The 27,301-nt window shown below is 40.3% G+C and overlaps 1 protein-coding gene across 9 annotated transcripts in view; it reads left to right on the top strand.

The window, feature by feature from the left end:
* HDAC8 (histone deacetylase 8) overlaps positions 1-27,301 on the top strand; it is a 247,934-nt gene that overhangs the window by 130,960 nt on the left and 89,673 nt on the right. The window contains exon 8 of one of the 9 annotated variants that reach the window (XR_013413094.1): positions 24,807-25,687. The exons of the other annotated variants lie outside the window; for them this stretch is intronic. The gene's annotated coding sequence lies outside the window, so the exon portion shown is untranslated. Of the gene's footprint in view, positions 1-24,806; positions 25,688-27,301 lie in introns of those variants that run through there. 9 annotated transcript variants of the gene reach the window in all.

Raw genomic sequence — 27,301 nt, 5'->3', positions numbered from 1 at the left:
TTCTCCTTGAAGAGGTCCTCCACATCCCTTGTAAGTTGTATTCCTATATATTTTATTCTACTTGTAGCAATTGTGAATGGGAGTTCACTAATGATTTGGCTCTCTGTTTGTCTATTATTGCTGTTTAGGAATGCTTGTGATTTTTGCCCCTTGATTTTGTGTCCTGAGACTTTGCTGAAGTTGCTTATCAGCTTAAGGAGATTTTGGGCTGAGATGATGGGGTTTTCTAAATATACAATAATGTCTTCTGAAAACAGAGACAATTTGAGCTCTCTTCCTGTTTGAATACCCTTTCTCTCTCTTGCCTGGTTGCCCTGGCCAGAAATTCCAATACTGTGTTGAATCGGAGTGGTGAGAGAGGGCATCCTTGTCTTGTGCTGGTTTTCAAAGGGAATGCTTCCAGCTTTTGCCCATTCAGTATAATAATGACTGTGGGTTTGTAATAAATAGTTCTTATTATTTTGAGATGTGTTCCATCAATACCTAGTTTATCGAGAGTTCTTAGCATGAAGGGGTGTTGAATTTTATTGAAAGCCTTTTCTGCATCTATTGAGATAATCATGTGGTTTTTGTCATTGGTTCTGTTTATGTGATGGATTACGTTTATTGATTTGCATATGTTGAACCAGCCTTGCATCCCAGGAATGAAGCCAACTTGATTGTGGTGGATAAGCTTTTTGATGTGCTGCTGGATTTGGTTTGCCAGTATTTTATTGAGCATTATCGCATAGATGTTCATCAGGGATATTGGCCTGAAATTTTCTTTTTTTCTGTGTCTCTGCCAGGTTTTGGTATCAGGATGGCACTGGCCTCATAAAATGAGTTAGGGCAGAGTCCCTCTTTTTCTATTGTTTGGAATAGTTTCAGAAGGTATAGAACCAGCTCCTCTTTGTACCTTTGTAGAATTCAGCTGTAAATCCATTTCGTCCTGGACTGTTTTTGGTTGGTAGGCTGTTAATTACTGTCTCAATTTCAGAACTTGTTATTGGTCTATTCAGGGGTTCAATTTCTTCCTGGTTTTGTCTTGGGAGGGTGTATGTGTCCAGGAATTTGTCAATTTTTTTCTATATTTTCTAATTTATTTGTGTAGAGGTGTTTATAGTATTCTCTGATGGTAGTTTGTATTTCTGTGGGATCAGTGGTGATATCCCCTTTATCATTTTTTATTGTGTCTATTTGATTCTTCTCTCTTTTTCTCTTTATTAATCTTGCCAGTGGTCTATTTTGGTGATCTTTTCAAAAAGCCAGATCCTGGATTCATTGATGTTTTTGAAGGTATTTTTGTGTCTCTGTCTCCTTCAGTTCTGCTCTGATCTTAGTTATTTCTTGTCTTCTGCTAGCTTTTGAATTTGTTTGCTCTTGCTTCTCTAGTTGTTTTAATTGTGATGTTAGGGTGTTGATTTTAGATCTTTCCTGCTTTCTCCTGTGGGCACTTAGTGCTATAAATTTCCCTCTAAACACTCCTTTAGCTGTGTCCCAGAGATTCTGATGCATTGTGTCTTTGTTCTCATTGGTTTCAAAGAACTTATTTATTTCTGCCTTCATTTCGTTATTTACCCAGTAGTCATTCAGGAGCAGGTTGTTCAGTTTCCGTGTAGTTGTGCGGTATTGAGTGAGTTTCTTAATCCTGAGTTGGAATTTGTGCTGTGGTCTGAGAGACTGTTTGTTATGATTTCCATTATTTTGCATTTGCTGAGGAGTGTTTTACTTCCAATTACGTGGTCAGTTTTAGAATAAGTATGATGTGGTGCTGAGAAGAATGTATATTCTGTTGATTTGGGGTGGAGAGCTCTGTAGATGTCTATTAGGTCTGCTTGGTCCAGAGCCAAGTTCAAGTCCTGAATATCCTTGTTAATTTTCTGTCTTGTTGATCTGTCTAATACTGACAGTGGGGTGTTAAAGTCTCCCACTTTTATTGTGTAGGAGTCTAAGTCCCTTCGTAGGTCTCTAAGAACTTGCTTTATGAATCTGGGTGCTCTTGTATTGGGTGCACATATATTTAGGATAGTTAGCTCTTCTTGTTGCATTGATCCCTTTACCATTATGTAATGCCCTTCTTTGTCTTTTTAGATCGTTGTTGGTTTAAAGTCTGTTTTATCAGAGACTACAATTGCAACCCCTGCTTTTTTTTTTTTTTTTTTTGCTTTCCATTTGCTTGGTAAATATTCCTCCATCCCTTTATTTTGAGCCTATATGCGTCTTTGCATGTGAGATGGGACTCCTGAATATAGCAAACCAATGGGTCTTGACTCTTTATCCAATTTGCCAGTCTGTATCCTTTAATTGGAGCATTTAGCTCACTTACGTTTAAGGTTAATATTGTTATATGTGAATTTGATCCTGTCATTATGATGCTAGCTGCTTATCTTGACCATTAGTTGATGCAGTTTGTTCATAGTGTTAATGGTCTTTAGAATTTGGTGTGTTTTTGCAGTGGCTGGTACCAGTTTCCATATTTAGTGCTTCCTTCAGGAGCTCTTGTATGGCATGCCTGGTGGTGACAAAATCTCTCAGCATTTGTTTGTCTGTAAAGGATTTTATTTCTCCTTCACTTATGAAACTTAGTTTGGCTGGATATGAAATTCTGGCTTGAAAATTCTTTCCTTTAAAAATGTTGAATATTGGCCCCCACTCTCTTCTGGCTTGTAGGGTTTTGCAGAGAGGTCTGCTGTTATTCTGATGGGCTTCCCTTTGTGGGTAACCCGACCTTTCTCTCTGGCTGCCCTTAACAATTTTTCCTTCATTTCAATCTTGTTGAATCTGACGATTATGTGTCTTGGGGTTGCTCTTCTTGAGGAATATCTTTGTGGTGTTCTCTGTATTTCCTGAATTTGAATGTTGGCCTGGCTTGCTATGTTGGGGAAGTTCTCCTGGATAATATCCTGAAGAATGTTTTCTGACTTGGTTCCATTCTCCCTGTCACTTTCAGGTACACCAATCAAACGTAGATTTGGTCTTTTCACATAGTCCTGTATTTCTTGGAGGCTTTGTTTATTCCTTTTCATTCTTTTTTCTCTAATCTTGTCTTCACGCTTCATTTCATTAAGTTGATCTTCAATCTCTGATATCCTTTCTTCCACTTGATCAGTTCGGTTATTGATACTTGTGTATGCTTCACGAAGTTCTCGTGCTGTGTTTTTCAGCTCTATCAGGTCATTTATGTTCCTCTCTAAACTGGTTATTCTAGTTAGCAATTCCTCTAACCTTTTTTCAAGGTTCTTAGCTTCCTTGCATTGGGTTAGAACATGCTCCTTTAGCTTGGAGGAGTTTGTTATTACCCACCTTCTGAAGCCTACTTTTGTCAATTCATCAAACTCATTCTTGTGATCCTTTGCAGGAAAATAGGCATTCTGGTTTTTTGAATTATCAGCCTTTTTGCACTGTTTTTTCCTCATCTTCATTGATTTATCTACCTTTGGTCTTTGATGTTGGTGACCTTCGGATGGGGTTTCTGTGAATGTCCTTTTTGTTGATGTTGGTGCTATTCCTTTCTGTTTGTTAGTTTTCCTTCTAACAGTCAGGCCTCTCTGCTGCAGGTCTGCTGGAGTGTGCTGGAGATCCACTCCAGACACTGTTTGCCTGGGTATCACCAGCAGAGGCTGCAAAACAGCTAAGATTTCTGCCTGTTCCTTCCTCTGGAAGCTTTGTCCCACAGGGGCACCTGCCAGATGCCAGCCGGAGTTCTCCTGTATGAAGTGTCTGTCAACCCCTGCTGGGAGGTGTCTTCCAGTCAGGAGGCACGGGGGTCAGGGACCCACTTGAGGAGGCAGTCTGTCCCTTAGCAGAACTCAAGCACTGTGCTGGGAGATCCACTGCTCTGTTCAGAGCCAGCAGGCAGGAACGTTTAAGTCTGCTGAAGCTGTACCCACAGCCGCCCCTTCACCCAGGTGCTCTGTCCCAGGGAGATGGGAGTTTTCTCTATAAGCCCCTCACTGGGGCTGCTGCCTTTCTTTCAGAGATGCCCTGCCCAGAGAGGAGGAATCTAGAGAGGCAGTCCAGCTACAGCAGCTTTGCAGAGCTGTGGTGGGCTCCACCCAGTTCAAACTTCCCAGCTGCTTTGTTTACACTGTGAGGGGAAAACCACCTACTCAAGCCTCAGTAATGGTGGACACCCCTCACCCCACCAAGCTCAAGCATCAGAGGTCATCTTCAGACTGCTGTGTTGGCAGCGAGAATTTCAAGCTTGTGGCTCTTAGATTGCTGGGCTCTGTGGGGGTGGGATCCACTGAGCTAGACGACTTGGCTCCCTGGCTTCAGCCCCCTTTCCAGGGGAGTAAATGGTTCTGTCTTGCTGGCATTCCAGGCGCCAGTGGAGTATGAAAAAAAAATCTGCAGCTAGCTCAGTGTCTGCCCAAATAGCAGCCCAGTTCTGTGCTTGAAACCCAGGACCATGGTGGTGTAGGCACATGAGGAAATCTCCTGGTCTGTGGGTTGTGGAGACCATGGGAAAAGTGTAGTATCTGGGCCAGAATGCACTGTTCCTCATGGCACAGTCCCTCATGGCTTCCCTTGGCTAGGGGAGGGAGTTCCTCAGCCCCTTTTGCTTCCTGGGTGAGGCAACACCCCACCCTGCTTCAGCTTGCCCTCCGTGGGCTGCACCCACTGTCTAACCAGTTCCAATGAGATGAGCCAGGTACCTCACTTGGAAATGCAGAAATCACCCACCTTCTGCATTGATCATGCCGGGAGCTGCAGACCGGAGCTGTTCCTGTTCAGCAATCTTGCCAGCCACCTGTTCCCTCTATTTTAGTGCCTTCATGTGGGTTACTTGGGCATTTTTAAAGAATTTTATTTTTTATTTATCTATAGTATTCTTAAGTGTATCAATTTATATAGTTTGTTAATTGTTACTTTAGGTATTATATTATACATATGTAATTTATCACAGTCTACTAGTATCAACATCTCACCTCTTTGAGTGAAGAAATCTTACCTCCCTTTATGTTTCTGTACCTTCCTCCCTTTATAGTACATCTTAAATATTTCCTCTACACATATCAGTAATCACATCAGTCTTACAGTTTTTGTTTCAATCATCAAACATGATTTAGAAAGGCTAAGAGGATAAGGAGAGTCTGTTGTATTTACCCATATTTTAACTCTTTCTGTTGTCCTTCCTTCCTTCCTTCCTTCCTTCCTGATGCTCTTTTTTTTTTCTTTTATCATTTCCTTTCTGTTTAGAGAACTTACTTTTTCTATTCTTATAGGTTAGATCTGCTGATAAGTTCTTTTCATCTTCCTTCATCTGAGAATGTCTTGATTTCCCTTTCACTACTGAAGTATATTTTCACTGGGTATAGAATTGGGTATAGAATTGTATGGACTTACAATTCTTTTCTTTCTGCACTTAAAAAATATGCCTCTTCCCTCTGGCCTCCATGGTTTTTAATGAGAAATTCACTGTCATTTAAATTATTATTCTCATATGAGTAATGCATCATTTCTCTCTAACTGCTTTCCAGATTTGTTCTTTGTCTTTATTTTTCAGACATTTGATTATGATTTTTATTGGAGTGGATTTCTTTGGATTTATCATGTTTAGGGCTCATTCTTGAATCTGTAGGATTATGTCTTTCATAAAATTTGGGGAAGTTTCAGCCATTTCTTTGAATATTTTTTAGTGCCACTTTCTTTCTCATTCTGGGACTCTGATGACACATATGTTTGATCTTTTCTTATCATACAAGACCCTGAGACTCTGTTCATTTTTTTTTTCAGTCTATTTTCTCTCCATTGTTTAGATTGGGTGATTGCTATTGCTCTGTTTTCACGTTCACTAATTTTTTTTTCTTTGTTGAGACTGAGTCTCACTCCATCACCCAGCCTGGAGTGCAGTGGCACAATCTTGGCTCACTGCAACCTCCACCACCCAGGTTCAAGTGATTCTCGTGCTTCAGCCTCCCAAGTAGCTGGGATTACAGGTATGTGCTACCATGCTTGGCTTATTTTTGTATTTTTAGTAAAGATGGGATTTTACCATGTTGGCCATGCTGGTCTTGAACTCCTGACCTCAAGTGATCTGCCCGCCTCAGCCTCCCAACATACTGAGATTACAGGTGTGAGCCACTGTGCCCAGCCAGGTTCACTGATATTTTCTGTGTCATCTCCATTCTTCTATTTAGCCCATCCAGTAAGTTTTTTGTTTTGGTTATTGTATTTTTCAGCTCTAAATTTTTCATTTGGTTTTTCATTATGTTTTCTATTTCTTTGCTAATACTTTTTTTTAAATTGTGTTTCTAGTGTGCTTATAATTGCTCATTGAAACACTTTTATGATGGCTGCCTTAAAGCTCTTGTCAGATAATTTTAACGTGTCATCTTGGTGTTGATATTTGTTGTCTGTTCTCATTCAAATTGATATTTTTCTGATTCTCGGTATAATTAAGGAATTTTTATTGGGACCTGTAGATTTTAGGTCGTTTGAGATTCTGGTCACCTTGAACTCTGTGCTCTTACACTTCAGGCTAATAAGCCTATAGCTTTCTGCTTGAGCTCTACCACCCATCACACAAAATACATGTAAATGTGACTCTCACCCAGTGTGGTTCCCTTCTTTCAAGGGTTAAATTCCCTCTACTTCTGCTTGATTTTGATTATTCTCCAATACCCTTAAAGAATTTATCATAAAAGTTAGTCTGATAGAAATTATTCCACCATTACCAGAGGCCAGAAGTCAAGACTTACTGTTCATTATATTCCTTTTGGTATCTTTTGAAATTTTTACCATGTGTATATGACATCTAAAATAATATAAACAAATTTTTGTAACTAAAACTTTAAAAAAGAAATAAATATATTCATCAGGCAGACTTACTTTTATTGACCAGCTCTAGGGAAGGATCATAGTAACAAAATGTACTAGGCAAGTTGAGCAATCATTTAACCAGTGTCCCTCAGTTTTCTCACCCATAAAATGGAGGTTAATGTGAGTATTAAATTTACTGGTCTAAGTCAAGTGTTTAGAATGGTGGCTGACATATAGTAAGCACTCAATAAATTTTAGTTATCATTAATATTATTGTTAATTGTTAATAAATATTGGTAAAACTCACAGCCAGGGACCTATTACCTCTTAGTCCCTAAATGCTGACAATTTAGTACCCAGTGAGTGCCTAATAAGTGTAGAAACTGAATATGGTGCTGTATTAGGTACTATGTGATTTTAGCCTCACAGCTCTTGCTAATAATACTGACAGCTCACGGAACAAAACATTGAAAAATATCAAAATGAAATATTATCATATATGAATGAAGGTGAGTATGAGCAAAGACAATAGAAATTGTATATTTGAGTTTTATATTTAGATAAAGTCATAGTACCAGGCATTCAGCAAACTATCTTCCTATTGTAGAAAATGCTTCATATAGGTAGGATTTAGGAACTCTTTAAATGCAAAAGGAACTTAACATTTATTAAGCACCAATTATATCCCTAGTGTATATATGCTAGGTTCTTTACATATGTTATCTCATATATGTCTGTTAGCAATCCTGGGAAGTAGGTATTATACCCCATTTACCAATGAGAAAAGTAAGACTCAGAAAGTAACTTGCCCAGGATCAACTAGTAAAGTAGTAGAGTCAGGATTCCATCCCAAACCTGTGTGATTTCTGGGCTCATCCTCTTTTGCCTACTTTCAGCAGGGCCCAGGATTTTGGTTTAAGGAATACATGAGAGAAAAGTAAACATTTATTAAACATCTACTGCTAGCCAGACATTGTGCCACATGCATTAGTTTATTTAGTTCTCAAAGCATTATTGTATTCAATCCTTACAACAGTCATATGAGAAAGAAAAGAATTAACATTTATAGAGCACATGCCATGTGCCTAACACTTCAGTGGGGCTTATATAAATTACCCCACATGGTCTCCTAACAACCCAATGAAACTGGTATAATCCTGACAACCAGGAAGAGGCCGAGCTAAGCTTTACCCACACTTAGCTGCCTTCCAAGGCCATTCTAAAGAACACCCTCCAGGACACATGTTTCTAAACATTTTGCAGAACATGCATTCCACAAAATGACATTTTTAAAAGTACAGTCCAGAAACACAAGGTTTCTCCAAACAAGTGGTTTTTCATCTTTTGGGTGGCCATGGATCCCTTTGAGAATCTCACAGCTCCTCCTCCCAGATAAGTACTGATATACATGTAATATTGGGTACAATTTCAGAGCATTCAGCAGTCTCTCAAAGCACATCAATGGACTCTGTTCAAAACAGAAACTTGCTCTAAAGAACAGAAGTAAATCTCAGAAAACACGAGAGCTTATTAATGCTTCATTATTGAGTTTTAAAAATCCTTTAGAACACTAACACCCATATTTGACCATTCTATTACGTTTCACAAAGTAGATAGTACTCCTGTTTCTCTTTTGGTTTTTCAGCACAAGCACTATTGGCTTTTCTGGTAGTATAATTCTTTTTTTGTTGAGTAGGGGGACTGTTCTGTGCATTATAGGATGCTGAGCAGCATCCTTGACCTCTATGCACTGGGTGCTAGTAGTACACTCCCTACTTCCCCTCTCCAGTTTTGACAACCAAGAATGTCTTCAGACATTGCCAAATATTCCAGGGAGCAGGGCAAAATTGCCCCTGTTGAGAACCACTGGTTTATATACTTACATTCATCACACCTGAGACACTCACAAGTATAAAGGGCCTAAGAACCAACCTTTCTTAAAGTATGTCATTTTCTTGCTTGATTAAAGTCTCCTACAAAACTGCTCAACTGGGTTGAGCAAGATGGATTCATCTCAATAATTAAATTAGTAGCTGAATATGTAAATTGTTTTTACCTAAAAGGCCAAAAATAAAGTTTATATAGCCCCTCTACTTTTATTGATGGGATGATTGACTTATCAAGTCATTCAGTCATTCAGTGACTATTTATTGAATACTAACAATGTGCCAGACACTGTGCCAAGTGCTGGGGCTACAATGGTGAACCGTGTAGATGTGGTCCCCATGCCATGGAACTTATAATCCAGTGAGAAAGGTGCACTAAAAAACACGTAAAAAATAAGTCAAAAGAACTATAACCTGTAATAAGTGCCATGAAGGAAGCCTATGGGGAGTGGAGATAGAAACTCTCAAAGGGATTTAGATCAGGTCTCTAAGAAAGGCCTTTCTGAAGGTGTGACATTTAAGGCCAGAACTTCAGGGGCAAGAAAGACTCAGCCAAGTGAAGAAAAAATAATAATAACTGAACGGCAAAGTGTTCCAGGCAGAGTAGGCAACCATGTACAAAGATGCTGAGGTAAGAAAGAGCTCAGTGTATTCTGGGTACTGAAAGGAGGCCTCTGTGACTAAGGCTAATGAGTGACGGATAAGAGGTAAGAGATGGAATGGGCAGGGACCAGACCCTCGGGGGCCCCTGTAGACCACGGTGAAGAGAGTGGGATCTTAGAGTGAGAAGCCACTGAAGGCTTTTAACAGGGTAGGTACCAGGATGTGATGTATGGTTTTGTTGTTGTTGTTGTTTAGGTTTCTTTCTTTCTTTTTTTTTTTTTTGGACACGGTCTTGCTCTGTCACCCAGGCTGGAGTGCGGAGGCACGATCTCGGCTCACTGCAAGCTCCGCCTCCCGGATTCACGCCATTCTCCTGCCTCAGCCTTCCAAGTAGCTGGGACTACAGGCGCCCGCCACCACGCCCAGCTAATTTTTTGTATTTTTAGTAAAGACAGGATTTCACTGTGTTAGCCAGGATGGTCTCGATCTCCTGACCTCGTGATCCACCCACCTCGGGCTCCCAAAGTGCTGGAATTACAGGCATGAGCCACCGCGCCCAGCCGACGTATGTTTTAAAACTACTCTAAGCCAGGCGTAGTGGCTCATGCCTGTAACCCCAACACTTTGGGAGGTCAAAGGGAGAGGATCTCTTGAATCCAGGAGTTTGAGATCAGCCTAGGTAATATAGTGAGACCCTGTCTCCACACACAAAAAATAAAAAATTAGTTGGGTGAGGTGGTACATGCCTGTAGTCCTAGCTAATCAAGAGTATGGGGAAGGAGGATCACTTGAGCCCAGGAGTTTGAGGCTGCAGTGAGCTATGATCATTCTGCTGCACTCCAGCACAACGATTAATATCATGAACTCAGATCCAATCTGTGTGGGTTTATATCCTCCAGGCTCTGCCACTTATCAGCCGTGTGACATTGGGCAAATTCCTTCACCTCTCTAAGCCTTGATTGTTTGAGGACTAAATATAGTTGTAATACATATAAAGCCCTTAGTATAGTGGCTGATAAATGCTTAGTAAACATTAGCTAATATTTATGGGAAGAAACCCAGACGTCAAAAGTTTAAAAGTTGGAGAGAATGCTGAGATGTGTCAGATGCACCTGAGAGGTCCAATAAGCTAAGGACTTATTCATTAGATTTGGCAACATGGAAGCCATTGTTGACCTTGATGAGAGGAACTTCAATAAAGTGGAGGGGCAGAAGCCAGATAATAATAGATTGATTGGTGAATAGACGGTAAAGAAAATGGCAGCAACAAGTAGGACTAACTTTTTCAAGAAGCTTGTTGTTTAAGAAAAAAATCACAATCAAGTGAAGAAAAAAAAAAGAAGGACGTACAAGAATGTTCACCTTAGCCTTGTTTATGATAATGAAAAAATGGAACTGTCCTAAATGTCCGAGAATGAGGGGATGACAAGTCAACAGACAGGGCTGTGGAAAGTGGTATATGTTAGAACAGTAATTCAGCAGCATGGGAGAGGAAGCTGACCAGAAACAAGTAAAAGGATAAACAAGAAACCTGCAATTGCATCTGAAGTTGGAAACCATGGATTTTGGTCCATGATACTTGTCTGTCCAGTGGTACAGTTTTCTTCAGTAGTGACAGAACAGAGAAGGCACGTTGCAGAAGGCAGTATTGACTTGGAGTGGTGATTTTTCCAGGTAGGTGGGGCAAAAGGTGATGAAGGTGATGGAGAAAGAGGGTTCAAGTGTGTAATCATGTGGTATAGACTGGTTGTGAGGCCAAGAGAGAGCAGACAAACAGGGAGAAGGCAAGGATCAGGGGAGTGGGTGTCTACATGAGGTCAGAAGAGCAGAGATAGTGGGGTGAAGAGACTTGGTAGGACTAGCACTTGGACTCAGTGTAAGACAATAAAGGCAGCAAAGTAGAAAGGGCACATGCTTTTGAAATCAAACACATTTGAATTTGAATTACAGCTCTGATATTAGTTATATGACTTTAGGTAAGTTCTTTGAACTCTGCAAACTTCGGTTTCTTCATCTGTAAAGTAAGTTTAATGACACCTGAGTCACAGAAAAACTAACACATGGTCAGATTCAATAGCTGTTAGTCCCCTTCTCTCCCACTCAACATTTATTGGGCTCTTAATATGAAACATTCTATTTTGGGGACATCGAGATAAAGGCCAATTCACTTCCTTTAGGGATTCATGGTTTAGCACAAGGGACACAAAGAAATAAATGGCAATACAAGATAAACAGATATACTACCGTTCAAGTTGCTAAGTACAATAATAGCAGTATGTGCTATGAGAACCCAGAAGAGGCATGACTAATAGTGCCTGAGAGAGTGAGGGAGGCTTCCCTGTACAGCTATTGACAAACCAATTTTTAGTTTCTAACACTGAAAGAAAGTAGTGGGAAATGAGCAGATAACATTTTAAGGGGAACAGCAAAGAAGCTTTTGCTTTTATTTTTCTAGACAGTGTTTCAAGGAGCAATAGGTTCACAAGAAGGTATTTATTTGTTTTAAGGAAAATGACTTGTGAAGGTTTGTTAACTGAGGAGAAGAAATACATAATGAAATGAGAAATGTCTAAAGTGGTTGAGAGAAAAGGAAATAATCAAGAGTTCAAGATTCTAGAGAAGGAGGCAAGAGGAGGTAAAATCCAGAGCCTAGGGCCAGGGGTTTGCTCCTGGATAGGATGCAGAATAACCCTTTCTCTAAAATGAGAGGAAAAAAGAAAAGAAGAAAAGTAGACATAGATGATTTACATCCAAAAGGAGGAAAGAAGTCAATATCTGGAAATTGCATTTTATCTGTATACAATTTTTCTTGATTTTTAGAAACCAAGAATATTTCCTTAATACATTCACAAGAAATGAGAGCAGCCTGTTCAGGGAACTGATACCTACAAGTGGCAGAGCTGCCAACTGTTGGTGAAATGGAGGCAACAGAAATAAAGGGCTTCCAAGCCCTCATTTCTGCACCTGGAAGAGGTGGTGCCGATTGCTGCAGCAGCAGGCAACTGTGACAGGGAGCAGCAACCGCCTCTCACTTGCTTTCACCTTCAGTTCTTAAATCATTGCTAGATAAGGCTCTTTTGCCCACTCCAATATTCTTTTGCTCCAGTCCACACACACATTTCCAACCTGAATTTTGCCCACTGATGAATAGGAGAATTGGCAGCCCACAAGGCAGCTGTGCTGGCTTAAAGGACCCAGTAGCATTTGGCTGCATTGTTCTCTGTCCTGACCTTTGCAGCCAGCACCTCCCCATTTCTGGGACAATATCCCACAGTCACTTCTCACTGGCATGCACCTCCAGGAAATACACCTTCTGAAATGTGGGTTTCTGGCATTGGTATGGAGATGGCATCGCTGCCTAGCCCAATAGCAAAAGATAGACCTGGGCACTGGGAATTTACCAGCTGCTTTAGACCTAATACCTCTTCAAGTTGCACCATTTGACAAAATCAGAGGAATTAATTGAAAACCATATTAGAGACCTTCATATAATTGCTGATTTTCTCCTTCTGCTCTAAGCACATGCCAAGGTAGCAAAATGTACAGATTGAAACTGGATTTCTCGTCCTTTTACCATTAATGTAAAACATGTCTATATTTCCTGCTAGGTCACACATTGGCCTTATAAACTTTTTTTATAACCAGGAAAGATACTCCAAGGGAGAAAGAGTATCCCTGTAAGTAAATAGGGTTTCTTCCAAGCCAAGGAAGAAAATAATATTTCCTTAGAGGAGTACAACAGGAAAAGGGCACAGGAAGGTGAGGAGACTCTGCCTCTTCAAAGGGAATTAGAATGCATGTAAAAGAAGCAAAAAAAGAGAAAGGAATCAAACATTTATTGAGCACCTACTATTTGCCAGGTACTTTGCTAGTTGCTTCTACAGGACTTATTTCATTTAATCCTCACAATAACCTTGTGAGGAATTTATCTACGTCCATAGGAGAGAAAATTATGTCTGGTTGGCCTAAGGTCCAACAGCTACTGAGTGAGTGGGACAGGAGAGCAAGGGAAGAGCAGTGAAGATACTTGGACAAGAGAGGAGATCTTTGTCATTTCCATTTTGAAACTAGAGAATTGATTTCCTTTAAGACTCATTGTATCAGTAGACAGTGCTTTTCTATTCCTGGAGTGACCTTAGACTGGAAGGTTAATCATCATTTTTAAAAAGGAGCTAGCATTCTTTCCTCACCTTCACTACCCCTCTCTTACCTCTGTGCTCATTCTCTTAAATCCTCCAAGCTAATCTTTCAGACCACTCACTTCCTCAATTAATTAGAATATATCCTCTGTTCTTTCTACTCACTTGTTGGTTCATTAGTTCAAACAACAATCATATATTAAATGACTACTATGTGTCACCATTCTGCCAGGCACCAGGAAAGCAAAAGTAAAAACCCTAATCCTGCTTTGGGAAGATTCATAATCAGCAGGGCGCGGTGGCTCACGCCTGTAATCCCAGCACTTTGGGAGGCCGAGGCAGGCAGATCACAAGGTCAGGAGTTCGAGACCAGCCTGACCAACATGGTGAATCCCCGTCTCTACTAAAAATACAAAAATTAACCAGGCGTGGTGGCGCATGCCTGTAATCCCAGCTACTCAGGAGGCTAAGGCAGGAGAATCGCATGAACTTGGGAGGCGGAGACTGCAGGGAGCCGAGATTGCGCCGCTGTACTCCAGCCTGGGTGATAGAGCTAGACTCCGTCTCAAAAAAAAAAAAAAAAAAAAAAAAGGATTTGTAATCTAAAGGGGGGCCAGAGACATGGAATCATTGGTTTAAATCCTATTGCAAAGGGCAGTGGGAGATCCAGGATTTGTAGGCCTGAGCTTATGCAGTTGTGCAGGCAAGGACAGGGAACTATTTAAGAAAAAGAACATAAAATTATGAATAGTAAATTGGGTACAAGTTGAAAGATATTACAAACCTCACAAAATTCAAAACAATTTTAACATGTCTTATCAATTAAATGCATGACACATCTATAGTACTTTTTTCCTACATTTTTTTTTTGGCTGCATGTGCTCCAATCACCTTTCATTTGACCATGATTTCGTAATGTCATTTTCTACGTAAAGAATAGAAAGATAATTCAATGGATCCCCTAGCATGTTTGATCAAAATATATTTGTTATTATTGATACGTGATATAGTCATCTTTCAGGCTTCCAAAATAAAATACCCCAGGCTGGAGGGCTTAAACAACAGAAATTTGTTTCTCACAATTCTGGAAACTGGAAGTACCAGATACAGGTCTGGCAGAGTTCACAGTTTCTGGTGAGGGCTCTCTTCCTTCTCTGTATGTCTTCACATGGCCTTTCCACTTAATGTGTACAGAGAGAGAGAAGAAAATCTCTCTCTCTTCCTCTTCTTATAAGGTCACCAATCCTATTAAATTAGGACTCCACCCTCATTACCTCATTTAGTCTAAATTACCTCCTAAAGGCTCTATCTCCAAGTATAGTCACAGTGGGGGTTAGGGCTTCAACATATGAATTCCAGGGTACCACAGTTCAGTCTAGTAGATGGGATGCATAAAACATGTGACTGCATACGCAGCCATACTCACTGTTTATAATACTGCTAGGAGGTTTGGACCCTTCAAAAGTCTAGTAGATGGGATGCATAAAACTTGTGACTGCATACACAGCCATACTCACTGTTTATAATACTGCTAGGAGGTTTGGACCCTTCAAAAACAGGAATTATGATAAATGCCATTTTGCACAATTTTTATGAAAAAAGAAAAAATAATACAGTTTGTATATAGTCATATATGCTACATTATTGACTATATTTTTCAAAGGAGAAAACTTTTTTCTGTTTTGACTAGGCATTGTTAAAAACCAAATCCTCCACATACAATTTTAATATGCTCATTGGAAGAATTTTACACAAACTTTGAACTCTGTACATTTCAAATTTTGTTTCTCCTCTACTATCCAATGCATCTAACCCCAGATGCTATAGGACACATTTATATCATGATACTACCTCTGACTCAGTCCTTTTTGTGTAAGGATGCTGGATGAGTGAGCACATTAGGTTATAGGACCATTCCTGAAGCCATTCCTACACCATTAGCAATAAGTTAACTACACACAATAAGTGATTGCAAGCCACATAAATGTATCTCACTAAACTCAAACTAAATGTGTCCTCATCTCAACTTCCTCTTAGCCATTCCAGTTACACGCAAAACAAGGGAGAAGTCTGATGCAAAAATCAGATTGGAAAGAGAGAGCTGTCTTAAATGAATGTTGTTAAATATCTTACTTTAAAAATTAGGGGGGACTGGAGCAACATGGCCGAATAGGAACAGCTCCAGTCTCCAACTCCCAGTGCGAGCGACACAGAAGACCGGTGATTTCTGCATTTTCAACTGAGGTACTGGGTTCATCTCACTGGGGAGTGCCGGACGATCGGTGCTGGTCAGCTGCTGCAGCCCGACCAGCGAGAGCTGAAGCAGGGCGAGGCATTGCCTCATCTGGAAGCACAAGGGGGAAGGGAATCCCTTTTCCTAGTCAGGGGAACTGAGACACACAACACCTGGAAAATCGGGTAACTCCCACCCCAATACTGCGCTTTAAGCAAACAGGCACACCAGGAGATCATATCCCACACCTGGCCGGGAGGGTCCCACACCCACGGAGCCTCCCTCATTGCTAGCACAGCAGTCTGTGATCTACCAGCAAGGCAGCAGCGAGGCTGGGGGAGGGGCGCCCGCCATTGCTGAGGCTTAAGTAGGTAAACAAAGCCGCTGGGAAGCTCGAACTGGGTGGAGCTCACAGCAGCTCAAGGAAACCTGCCTGTCTCTGTAGACTCCACCTCTGGGGACAGGGCACAGTAAACAATAACAAACACAGCAGAAAACTCTGCAGACGCAAACGACTCTGTCTGACAGCTTTGAAGAGAGCAGTGGATCTCCCAAAACGGAGGCTGAGATCTGAGAAGGGACAGACTCCCTGCTCAAGTGGGTCCCTGACCCCTGAGCAGCCTAACTGGGAGACATCCCCCACTAGGGGCAGTCTGACACCCCACACCTCACAGGGTGGAGTACACCCCTGAGAGGAAGCTTCCAAAGCAAGAATCAGACAGGTACACTTGCTGTTCAGAAATATTCTATCTTCTGCAGCCTCTGCTGCTGATACCCAGGCAAACAGGGTCTGGAGTGGACCTCAAGCAATCTCCAACAGACCTACAGCTGAGGGTCCTGACTGTTAGAAGGAAAACTATCAAACAGGAAGGACACCTACACCAAAACCCCATCAGTACATCACCATCATCAAAGACCAGAGGCAGATAAAACCACAAAGATGGGGAAAAAGCAGGGCAGAAAAGCTGGAAATTCAAAAAATAAGAGACATCTCCCCCGGCAAAGGAGCGCAGCTCATCGCCAGCAACGGATCAAAGCTGGACGGAGAATGACTTTGACAAGATGAGAGAAGAAGGCTTCAGTCCATCAAATTTCTCAGAGTTAAGGAGGAATTACGTACCCAGCGCAAAGAAACTAAAAATCTTGAAAAAAAAGTGGAAGAATTGATGGCTAGAGTAATTAATGCAGAGAAGGTCCTAAACGAAATGAAAGAGATGAAAACCATGACACGAGAAATACGTGACAAATGCACAAGCTTCAGTAACCGACTCGATCAACTGGAAGAAAGAGTATCAGCGATTGAGGATCAAATGAATGAAATGAAGCGAGAAGAGAAACCAAAAGAAAAAAGAAGAAAAAGAAATGAGCAAAGCCTGCAAGAAGTATGGGATTATGTAAAAAGACCAAATCTACGTCTGATTGGGGTGCCTGAAAGTGAGGGGGAAAATGGAACCAAGTTGGAAAACACTCTTCAGGATATCATCCAGGAGAACTTCCCCAACCTAGTAGGGCAGGCCAACATTCAAATCCAGGAAATACAGAGAACGCCACAAAGATACTCCTCGAGAAGAGCAACTCCAAGACACATAATTGCCAGATTCACCAAAGTTGAAATGAAGGAAAAAATCTTAAGGGCAGCCAGAGAGAAAGGTCGGGTTACTCACAAAGGGAAGCCCATCAGACTAACAGCAGATCTCTCGGCAGAAACTCTACAAGCCAGAAGAGAGTGGGGGCCAATATTCAACATTCTTAAAGAAAAGAATTTTCCACCCAGAATTTCATATCCAGCCAAACTAAGTTTCATAAGTGAAGGAGAAATAAAATCCTTTACAGATAAGCAAATGCTTAGAGATTTTGTCACCACTAGGCCTGCCTTACAAGAGACCCTGAAGGAAGCACTCAACATGGAAAGGAACAACCGGTACCAGCCATTGCAAAAACATGCCAAAATGTAAAGACCATCGAGGCAAGGAAGAAACTGCATCAACTAACGAGCAAAATAACCAGTTAATATCATAATGGCAGGATCAAGTTGACGCATAACAATCTTAACCTTAAATGTAAATGGACTAAATGCTCCAATTAAAAGACACAGACTGGCAAACTGGATCAAGAGTCAAGACCCATCAGTCTGCTGTATTCAGGAGACCCATCTCACACGCAGAGACATACATAGGCTCAAAATAAAGGGATGGAGGAAGATTTACCAAGCAAATGGAGAACAAAAAAAAGCGGGGGTTGCAATACTAGTCTCTGATAAAACAGACTTTAAGCCATCAAAGATCAAAAGAGACAAAGAAGGCCATTACATAATGGTAAAGGGATCAATTCAACAGGAAGAGCTAACTATCCTAAATATATATGCACCCAATACAGGAGCACCCAGATTCATAAAGCAAGTCCTTAGAGACTTACAAAGAGACTTAGACTCCCATACAATAATAATGGGAGACTTCAACACTCCACTGTCAACATTAGACAGATCAACGAGACAGAAAGTTAACAAGGATATCCAGGAATTGAACTCATCTCTGCAGCAAGCAGACCTAATAGACATCTATAGAACTCTCCACCCCAAATCAACAGAATATACATTCTTCTCAGCACCACATCATACTTACTCCAAAATTGACCACGTAATTGGAAGTAAAGCACTCCTCAGCAAATGTACAAGAACAGAAATTATAACAAACTGTCTCTCAGACCACAGTGCAATCAAACTAGAACTCAGGACTAAGAAACTCAATCAAAACCGCTCAACTACATGGAAACTGAACAACCTGCTCCTGAATGACTACTGGGTACATAACGAAATGAAGGCAGAAATAAAGATGTTCTTTGAAACCAATGAGAACAAAGATACAACATACCAGAATCTCTGGGACACATTTAAAGCAGTGTGTAGAGGGAAATTTATAGCACTAAATGCCCACAAGAGAAAGCAGGAAAGATCTAAAATTGACACTCTAACATCACAATTAAAAGAACTAGAGAAGCAAGAGCAAACACATTCGAAAGCTAGCAGAAGGCAAGAAATAACTAAGATCAGAGCAGAACTGAAGGAGATAGAGACACAAAAAACCCTCCAAAAAATCAATGAATCCAGGAGTTGGTTTTTTGAAAAGATCAACAAAATTGACAGACCACTAGCAAGACTAATAAAGAAGAAAAGAGAGAAGAATCAAATCGACGCAATTAAAAATGATAAAGGGGATATCACCACTGACCCCACAGAAATACAAACTACCATCAGAGAATACTATAAACACCTCTATGCAAATAAACTGGAAAATCTAGAAGAAATGGATAATTTCCTGGACACTTACACTCTTCCAAGACTAAACCAGGAAGAAGTTGAATCCCTGAATAGACCAATAGCAGGCTCTGAAATTGAGGCAATAATTAATAGCCTACCAACCAAAAAAGTCCAGGACCAGATGGATTCACAGCTGAATTCTACCAGAGGTACAAGGAGGAGTTGGTACCATTCCTTCTGAAACTATTCCAATCAATAGAAAAAGAGGGAATCCTCCCTAACTCATTTTATGAGGCCAACATCATCCTGATACCAAAGCCTGGCAGAGACACAACAAAAAAAGAGAATTTTAGACCAATATCCCTGATGAACATCGATGCAAAAATCCTCAATAAAGTACTGGCAAACCGGATTCAGCAACACATCAAAAAGCTTATCCACCATGATCAAGTGGGCTTCATCCCTGGGATGCAAGGCTGGTTCAACATTCGCAAATCAATAAACATAATCCAGCATATAAACAGAACCAAAGACAAAAACCACATGATTATCTCAATAGATGCAGAAAAGGCTTTTGACAAAATTCAACAGCCCTTCATGCTAAAAACGCTCAATAAATTCGGTATTGATGGAACGTACCTCAAAATAATAAGAGCTATCTATGACAAACCCACAGCCAATATCATACTGAATGGGCAAAAACTGGAAAAATTCCCTTTGAAAACTGGCACAAGACAGGGATGCCCTCTCTCACCACTCCTATTCAACATAGTGTTGGAAGTTCTGGCTAGGGCAATCAGGCAAGAGAAAGAAATCAAGGGTATTCAGTTAGGAAAAGAAGAAGTCAAATTGTCCCTGTTTGCAGATGACATGATTGTATATTTAGAAAACCCCATTGTCTCAGCCCAAAATCTCCTTAAGCTGATAAGCAACTTCAGCAAAGTCTCAGGATACAAAATTAATGTGCAAAAATCACAAGCATTCTTATACACCAGTAACAGACAAACACAGAGCCAAATCAGGAATGAACTTCCATTCACAATTGCTTCGAAGAGAATAAAATACCTAGGAATCCAACTTACAAGGGATGTAAAGGACCTCTTCAAGGAGAACTACAAACCACTGCTCAGTGAAATAAAAGAGGACACAAACAAATGGAAGAACATACCATGCTCATGGATAGGAAGAATCAATATTGTGAAAATGGCCATACTGCCCAAGGTAATTTATAGATTCAATGCCATCCCCATCAAGCTACCAATGAGTTTCTTCACAGAATTGGAAAAAACTGCTTTAAAGTTCATATGGAACCAAAAAAGAGCCCACATCTCCAAGAAAATCCTAAGTCAAAAGAACAAAGCTGGAGGCATCATGCTACCTGACTTCAAACTATACTACAAGGCTACAGTAACCAAAACAGCATGGTACTGGTACCAAAACAGAGATATAGACCAATGGAACAGAACAGAGTCCTCAGAAATAATACCACACATCTACAGCCATCTGATCTTTGACAAACCTGAGAGAAACAAGAAATGGGGAAAGGATTCCCTATTTAATAAATGGTGCTGGGAAAATTGGCTATCCGTAAGTAGAAAGCTGAAACTGGATCCTTTCCTTACTCCTTATACGAAAATTAATTCAAGATGGATTAGAGACTTAAATGTTAGACCTAATACCATAAAAATCCTAGAGGAAAACCTAGGTAGTACCATTCAGGACATAGGCATGGGCAAAGACTTCATGTCTAAAACACCAAAAGCAACAGCAGCAAAAGCCAAAATTGACAAATGGGATCTCATTAAACTAAAGAGCTTCTGCACAGCAAAAGAAACTACCATCAGAGTGAACAGGCAACCTACAGAATGGGAGAAAATTTTTGCAATCTACTCATCTGACAAAGGGCTAATATCCAGAACCTACAAAGAACTCAAACAAATTTACAAGAAAAAAACAAACAACCCCATCAAAAAGTGGGCAAAGGATATGAACAGACATTTCTCAAAAGAAGACATTCATACAGCCAACAGACACATGAAAAAATGCTCATCATCACTGGCCATCAGAGAAATGCAAATCAAAACCACAATGAGATACCATCTCACACCAGTTAGAATGGCGATCATTAAAAAGTCAGGAAACAACAGGTGCTGGAGAGGATGTGGAGAAATAGGAACACTTTTACACTGTTGGTGGGATTGTAAACTAGTTCAACCATTATGGAAAACAGTATGGCGATTCCTCAAGGATCTAGAACTAGATGTACCATATGACTGGGTATATACCCAAAGGATTATAAATTATGCTGCTATAAAGACACATGCACACGTATGTTTATTGCGGCACTATTCACAATAGCAAAGACTTGGAACCAACCCATATGTCCATCAGTGACAGATTGGATTAAGAAAATGTGGCACATCCTATGCAGCCATCAAAAAGGATGAGTTTGCGTCCTTTGTAGGGACATGGATGCAGCTGGAAACCATCATTCTTAGCAAACTATCACAAGAACAGAAAACCAAATACCGCATGTTCTCACTCATAGGTGGGAACTGAACAATAAGATCACTTGGACTCAGGAAGGGGAACATCACACACAGGGGCCTATCATGGGGAGGGGGGAGGGGGGAGGGATTGCATTGGGAGTTATACCTGATGTAAATGATGAGTTGATGGGTGCAGCACACCAACATGGCACAAGTATACATATGTAACAAACCTGCACGTTATGCACATGTACCCTACAACTTAAAGTATAATAATAATAAATAAATAAATAAATAAGAAAATGTGGCACATATACACCATGGAATACTATGCAGCCATAAAAAATGATGAGTTTGTGTCCTTTGTAGGGACATGGATGCAGCTGGAAACCATCATTCTTAGCAAACTATCACAAGAACAGAAAACCAAACACCGCATGTTCTCACTCATAGGTGGGAACTGAACAGTGAGATCACTTGGACTCAGGAAGGGGAACATCACACACCGGGGCCTATCATGGGGAGGGGGGAGGGGGGAGGGTTTGCATTGGGAGTTATACCTGATGTAAATGACGAGTTGATGGGTGCAGCACACCAACAAGGCACAAGTATACATATGTAACAAACCTGCACGTTATGCACATGTACCCTACAACTTAAAGTATAATAATAATAAATAAATTTAAAAAAAAAAAAGATTACAAAAAAAAAAAAAATTAGGGGAAAAATATAACCTTGTAAAAAATCAGTGGTGTTATCCCTCCCTGGACCTTGAGAGGGATCTGTCCAGTGAGGGGCTTTGACTATTTATGATTAACTTCATGGTAAATCAGCCTCTAAGGAAAGATATGTGTAAGTTGTCTCAAACAATCAGGTAACACTTCACAAAGGAGTTAATATTTGAGCTAAATCTTTAAAAGTACTCAAGAGGAAGGACATTTCAGAAAGGAACATTGCAGGTGCAATGCTCCAGAGGGAACACAGGGTCTTATAGAACTGTAAATAGTTTACTATGTCTGTAGGGGCATCTAAGGGGATGGTGGGAAATGAAGCAGCAGAGGTTGACCTGCAATTGAAAGACATCAAACTCTTGGAAATCCATGGAAACCTCTGTTTTCATCTTTTCTTGAGCTACCTTAAATTCTCTGACACTTAATAGGAAGTAGTTAGTTTATCTGTTACTGTGAGTGTAACAGAAAAACTAGATGGAAAATCAGTAAAGATAAAGAATATTTCAACAACACCATCAACCAAGAGAATCTCATTGACATTTACAGAACATTCCACCAAATAACAACAGAATCCACATTCTTTTAAAGCACCCATGGAACATATCAAGATAGACCACAGCAGAAAATGGTGGAATAGGCAACCACAAGCTCCTGTTACCCCACAGAAACACAGGAAAATAAGCAGAAACTGTCAGAAACAACTTTATCAGAACACTAGAAAATAATCAAAGGTTTACAGCAACTGAGCAAATGCCAAATCAAAAAAAAAGTCAACTTAAAACTTATTAGAAACCACAATGAGATACCACTTCACACCCATTAGGTTGTCTAATATTAAAAAGTGGGAAATAAAAAGTGTTGTCAAGGATGTGGAAAAATTGGAACTCTGTTTTACTGGTGGGGATGTAAAATGGTGCAGCTGCTATGGAAAATAGGTTGGCAGTTTCTTAAAAAGTTAAACTTAGAATTACCATATGATCCCACAAATCTACTTCTAGATATAATAGCCAAAAGAATCAAAAGTGGGGCCAGGCGCGGTGGCTCAAGCCTGTAATCCCAGCACTTTGGGAGACCGAGACGGGCGGATCATGAGGTCAGGAGATTGAGACCATCCTGGCTAACACGGTGAAACCCCGTCTCTACTAAAAAATACAAAAAAAAATTAGCCGGGCGAGGTGGTGGGCGCCTGTCATCCCAGCTACTTGGGAGGCTGAGGCAGGAGAATGGCGTAAACCCGGGAGACGGAGCTTGCAGTGAGCTGAGATCCGGCCACTGCACTCCAGCCTGGGCAACAGAGCGAGACTCCGTCTCAAAAAAAAAAGAAAAGAATCAAAAGTGGGTACTGGTATATCAATGTTAACTATAGCATTATGCAAAATAAAATAGTCAAAAGGTGTAAACAACCCAAATAACCATCAACAGATGAATGGATAAAATAGAGTATAGCTATACAAGGAAATATTATTCAGCCTTAAAATGGAATAATATTCTGATACATGCAACAACATGAATGAACCTCAAAAACATTATTCTTTTTTTTTCAGTTGATACTTCTTCTTTTTTTTTTTTATACTGTAAGTTCTAGGGTACATGTGCATAACGTACAGGTTTGTTACATATGTATACTTGTACCATGTTGGTGTGCTGCACCCATCAACTCATCAGCTCCCATCAACTCGTCATTTACATCAGGTATAACTCCCAATGCAATCCTTCCGCCCTCCCCCCTCCCCATAATAGGTCCCAGTGTGTGATGTTCCCCTTCACAAGTCCAAGTGATCTTGTTGTTCAGTTCCCACCTATGAGTGAGAACATGTGGTGTTTGGTTTTCTGTTCTTGCGATAGTTTGCTGAGAATGATGGTTTCCAGCTGCATCCATGTCCCTACAAAGGACCCGAACTCATCCTTTTTTATGGCTGCATAGTATTCCATGGTGTGTATGTGCCACATTTTCTTAATCCAGTCTGTCACTGATGGACATTTGGGTTGATTCCAAGTCTTTGCTATTGTGAATAGTGCTGCAATGAACATACATGTGCATGTGTCTTTATAGCAGCATGGTTTATAATCCTTTGGGTATATACCCAGTAATGGGATGGCTGGGTCATATGGTACATCTAGTTCTAGATCCTTGAGGAATCGCCATACTGTTTTCCATAATGGTTGAACTAGTTTACAATCCCACCAACAGTGTAAAAGTGTCAAAAACATTATTCTAAGTGAAATAAGCCAGATGAAAAGGCAAATATCGTATGATTTCACCTACATGAAATATTTACAATAGGCAAATTCATAGAGACAGAAAGTGGTTTAGAGGTTACCAGGGGCTTGGAGAAGTGGGGATTGGTAAGTTATTTTTTAATGGGTATAGAATTTCTGTTAGAGATCATGGAAGTTCTGGAAGTGAATAATGGTGATGGTTGTACAGTGTTATGAAAATACTTAATACCACTGAACTGTACACTTTAAAATGGTTTTTAAAAATTTCAACAAGGAGTTGGAAGATGCAGATGAAGAAATCTCTAAGAAAACAGAATTTGAAAATAGGGAAATGAGAAATAGGAAAGATAAAACAAGAAAATTATAGAGTCGACAGATGAGGTTCAATAGCCAATAAGAATTCCTGAAAAAGAAAAGAGAAGAAAAATATGGCTAGGAAATTATCAAAGAAATAATTAAAGAAAATCTGTCCAAATCCTAAGGATACAACTTTCCAGACTGACAGGACCCACTGGTTGCCCAACATTGTGAAGGAAAAAAGATCTGAAGACATTATCATCATAAAACTTTACAACAAAGGAGAAAAAAAGCTATCCTAAAAGGTAAACACCTGTATGGAGAAAAATTGAAGATCACATAAAAAGCTTCAAGAATCAGAATGGCACTGGACTTCTCCACAACAATATTGAACACTTCAAGACATTGGAGGAGTTCCTTTAACATTCTAAAGGAAAAATTATTTCAACCTCAAATTCTATACCCAGCCAAGCTACCAAGCAGTTGTAACGATCAAATACAGATGTTTTCAGACATGCCAAGGTCAGGAAACTTGGAGTAGATGTCCACTAGAATGAAGATAATAAACCAGGAAAGAGAAAGACATGGGACACAGGAAACAGAGGATCCAATGCAGGAGAGAACAGCAGAGATTTCTCAGGATGATAGTGAAAGGAAACTCCCAGACACCAGCTCTGTAGAAGGGCCAGAAGTCAAACAGTTTAGATTGGAGGGCTCCAGAGGGAAGACTCTCAGGTGAATATGGAATTCACAGATTGCCTGGTGTGGCTGATAGTACTAAGAGGACTAATAATTCTGTCGAAGAATGTAGTATGAGTTAGTGATAAATACATAGAAAGCTAAGCAACGTTTCTAAGGTGATGCAACTATTAATTCAAAAAAATTGTCCAAGGAAGTAAAAGTAGTCATAATACACTACATAGCTCAGCTGTGAAGAGTATTTGTTATCATCATAATTTAAACATTGAATGTTAATTTAGCCAAAAATTTTAGAATAATTAGAGAGAATGGACGAGGTGAACTGTGTATGGCTGTGGGAGATTATGGTGAGATTGAATCCAGAAGGAAGTTGGTAGAGCATATCAAAAATTGAAAAATAACTAGCAGCCTTCCTGTGTTATTCAAACATATGGAGGGAAATACTAGAAGCAACAGCTAAAAGAGTGGTATGTGGGCCGGGCGCGGTGGCTCAAGCCTGTAATCCCAGCACTTTGGGAGGCCGAGACGGGCGGATCACGAGGTCAGGAGATCGAGACCATCCTGGCTAACACGGTGAAACCCCGTCTCTACTAAAATACAAAAATAATTAGCCGGGCGAGGTGGCGGGCGCCTGTACTCCCAGCTACTCGGGAGGCTGAGGCAGGAGAATGGCGTGAACCCGGGAGGCGGGGCTTGCAGTGAGCTGAGATCCGGCCACTGCACTCCAGCCTGGGCAACAGAGCTAGACTCCGTCTCAAAAAAAAAAAAAAAAAAAAAAAAAAAAAAAAAAAAAAAAAAAAAAGAGTGGTATGTGACTATTTCTGGGGAGTAAAAATTAGAAACAGGAAAGGGTGAAGTAGAGAACTCATCTGTGTAATTGTAAGACTTGGTTCATGTTTGACTTTGTAAACTATATGCATGTTATTAAACTACTACTTGGAACAAAATTCAAATTAAATAAAAGTTCAGGGTCAGATCTAAAGGTACACCATGTAATCCTGGCCTATGTGTGATGCCCACTAGGATGAACTGTTAAAGGGAAAAAACATCTCAGGGTAAAAGTAAAAAGATACCTTTTTAAAATAATTTATAATTTTTTAATTTAACTTTTATTTAAAGTTCAGGGGTACATGTGCAGGTTTGTTATATAGGTAAACTTGTGTCATGGGGGTTTGTTGTACCAATTATTTCATCACCCAGGTATTAAGCCCCTGTTCTGGCTCAGCAACCGTATTGAAGACAGCAGCCTGTGTTTGCAGTGTGGGGCACTGGACCATGGTTCCAGGGGGAACACAGCACACCTTATTCAAAAATGATTGTGTAGGTCTGCTCTAACCTGTCAGAGGGCTACCTAAATGACAGATGTAAAGAACTCATCTCTGTTGCACCTAACTCAGAACTCACCCAGGCCAGAAAAGTAACAGGCATTGCCCAAAAACACTAAGATGGATGAACAACCCACAGATGCCTGAGGCAAAGGGTTACAGTTGAGACTTACAAGAGACAACCTAAGGCCTGAGAGGAAAAGCCACAGGGAGAGTTTCTTTGGGAAATTAGGGCAACCAAAAGTATCCATGTATATGGGAAACTATAGAAAAATATGTGAATAAATTCCCAGGGAAACTTGCATGTTCAGGAAAGACTTGAGAGGACCTTGAAGACTGGGAGAGGTGTTTTACTTGTCTGGATTTTTTTTTAGCTCCTGGCATTCAAGGATAGCAATTCACTAGAGGCTTCAGGCACAAGACAGAATCAGTGCACTTGGAAGATAGGATAATTGAAATGAACCAATCTGAGGGACAGGATAAAAAAGAATGAAAAATAATTAACAGAGCCTAAGGGACCTGTGGGACACCATCAAGTGGTCCAACATACACATTATGGGAGTACCAGAAAAAAGAGAAGAGGTTGTGAAGGGATAGAAATAATTTTTAAAGAAATAAAGACCAAAAACTTCCCAAATTCGATTTAAAAAAAAAATTGAACATAAGGATCCAAGAAGCT

The sequence above is a fragment of the Macaca mulatta genome, chromosome X, assembly GCF_049350105.2.
Source record: "Macaca mulatta isolate MMU2019108-1 chromosome X, T2T-MMU8v2.0, whole genome shotgun sequence".
Lineage (NCBI taxonomy): Eukaryota > Metazoa > Chordata > Mammalia > Primates > Cercopithecidae > Macaca > Macaca mulatta.
This window is presented reverse-complemented; position numbering and strand designations above follow the sequence as displayed.